Source organism: Triticum dicoccoides, chromosome 7B (assembly GCF_002162155.2).
Source record: "Triticum dicoccoides isolate Atlit2015 ecotype Zavitan chromosome 7B, WEW_v2.0, whole genome shotgun sequence".
NCBI classification, from domain to species: domain Eukaryota; kingdom Viridiplantae; phylum Streptophyta; class Magnoliopsida; order Poales; family Poaceae; genus Triticum; species Triticum dicoccoides.
Window position 1 is genome coordinate 763,763,336 of NC_041393.1, and position 2,790 is coordinate 763,766,125.

Consider the following 2,790-nt stretch of genomic DNA (forward strand, 5'->3'; position numbering starts at 1 on the left):
CTAGGTTGTTGGCCATGGCCGCGTAGTCGCATGCATAAATTGCATCTACGCAAGAGATGTAGAGATGGACTAGACGGGTCATGTAGTCCTCTCGGCGACCAATAATGACGCTGTGGGCAGAACGAGATGCTATTTGGCCGTCTACATAATACGGCGTGCCGGTGCCACTGGTGGTTGCACTGCCCTTGACGGATGGTAGCAGAGATGTGTCCATTCTGTGCACATGAACCGATGTGATGGCTTATGGTGCACATCATGTACGCAGGAAGTTGATTTCCTGTATCCATGCTTTAAAAAGAAACTGAAACAGAATATATATGGATACACGAAATAGGGGAGCTATTGGATGGCCAACATATCAAAGATGATGTACAAGGCCAATGAAACCTATGATGAGGTCACCTTCATGAAACCAAAGTAGGTTCATACTAGCAAACATGCCCGTGCGTTGCCACGGGAGAAAAAATCATCCCTCATACACATAGCAACCACATCAGCAAATCCCTTGAATCTTTTACGATGACGCATGACAAACAACATAATAAGTTGTATTATTGCATATAAAAACCTAAAAGTCGGATGATTTTTCAAGTGTACTCAAAGTGTTTCCAACTTATTAGATAATGGAAATATCAACCTAGTTGTCGCTATCTTTTTACACCTTTATTGTAATTACTCCTCGGTGATGCCCAACAAATATTGATGAAAAGAGCAAAGTAATTTTTATTACTCAATGATAGCATGTGCATAAGAGCATTATTTTTATCTTGCTGATATATGTATTTACAACTGTAATCCAAGTCAAGATCCTTAATTTGTAGGAATCAACATCCTCTATGATGCCAATAATAGCTCTCGTGAGAGCGTCAGACTATCATATCTACACAATTTAAATGGGGTAGGGGACATATGTTGTAGGCATTTTCAAAATACTCCATAAAAGATAGCATTTAACGTTGCATTCCAAATGTAATTTTAAAAATGGTTAACATGCAGGATAACAGCATATTTCAAATGTACAAATTTTTTTAAGAAATTTTCATATATAACATTTTTGATTTAAAGTTAGTTTGAAAGATATGAATATTTAGAAAAGCATTTGAATTTGCTCAAAAAAAAGAAAAAAGTTAAATAGAGAAAAGCTGGACCAAAATTACAAACATTATGCATGCAGCCTATCTGATAAATGAAGCTAATATCCTACGCCACCCTGTATTTAAAGAGAAAAATGATGAGTAAAGCAAAGAAGAAAAGGAGAGCAGGCGGGAATCGAACATGGATCTCCGAGGTGGAAGAGAGGGCCTTTAGCCAACGTAATACCCAAACACTTGTGATATAATACGAGACCTATCCTTAATGAACAACCAATGGCCGATGCAGCGACTCGAAAAAAAGGAATCGTTTTTGACTTACCGGTGGCATGGCGGGTAAATATTTACAACTTCAGGGGCAATTTCATGACGGACGACAGAAACCCAATTTTCTTTATTATTAGGTAAAGATGTGATAATCAATATAGTTATTTTTTACAAGATGGTAATTAGCAATGGAGATTTAATACGGTTTGATAAAAGAAGCATACACATGAATATTTATCAAAGCTGTGGCACATGGGAGCAATCGGGGTAGCATTTATCTCAGCAAAATCGAGGTAGCATTGCATTTGCTCATGTAGTAAGTGGTGTCAGCAAAATACTTGGATTGTTATAGGTGTTTTTCCTTTTTTTTCACATTGGTGGGAGAATTAAAATTTATTTATGGAAAATTTTACTAATACCAAATTTCCACATTTATAAACATCTTATGTGTTTCAAGATTTCATCATGGTAATCTAAAGTATTAGTTCGTAATCAAGAATAATAAAGATGAAAACAACAACACATTTGGCATTGAAAACACGTGCGCGCATGCGCGCGCGCCCACACACACAGAGAGAGAGAGAGATAAAATCGTGATGGAACTCATAAAATGTTCGAAGTTTCTACGGAACAATTAAAATAGGCAAAGACATCACCTATACATACATACATACATACATACATACATACAGGTACAAACATACATGCTTGAATTCAAAATGTACCTTTTCATAAACACAAGTTTTAAACCATATTTGATCATATACTATGTTTATTTTAAAATGTAATTTCTTTAAATGAAAAAATATAGCTTCTAACAAAGGAAATTATAAATAAAAAAATCTAGCCGCGCAAATGCGCGGGTAACCCCGCTAGTTAATTGTAAACTAATAAACCTACTAAATGGGTGATGGAACTTTGCAAACGGTTCTAGAAGTAAAAGCGATTGTGATGGATAGCCCAATGCCACACAGCTTTGTTCATCAGATCGTGTGTGATGTAGTTGATAAAAGCAAACGTTTAACCAAGGCAGAGCATGTGTGATAGTTACACCTATCACACACGAGCCTATACATAAACCTGTGTGGGATGTACATACGAACGGAAACGTTTTCCCTGGATTGACTGTGTGAGATGTACATACGAACGGAAACGTTTTCCCTGGATTGACTATGTGGGATGTACATACGAACGGAAACGTTTTCCCTGGATTGACTGTGTAGGATGTACATAAGAAAGGAAACGTACTCCTTGGATTGACCGTGTGATAGACATACGAACCGAAATGTTTTTCTGGGATTCACCGTGTGAGATGTACATACGAACGAAAACGACTCGGCTTTGATGCCTCGCCCGATCGCACACGAGCTCATTTTGCCCCAGCTTGTGTGCCAGGAGGGCCTATCCCCGACGGTTTTCGGGTCGTGTGGGA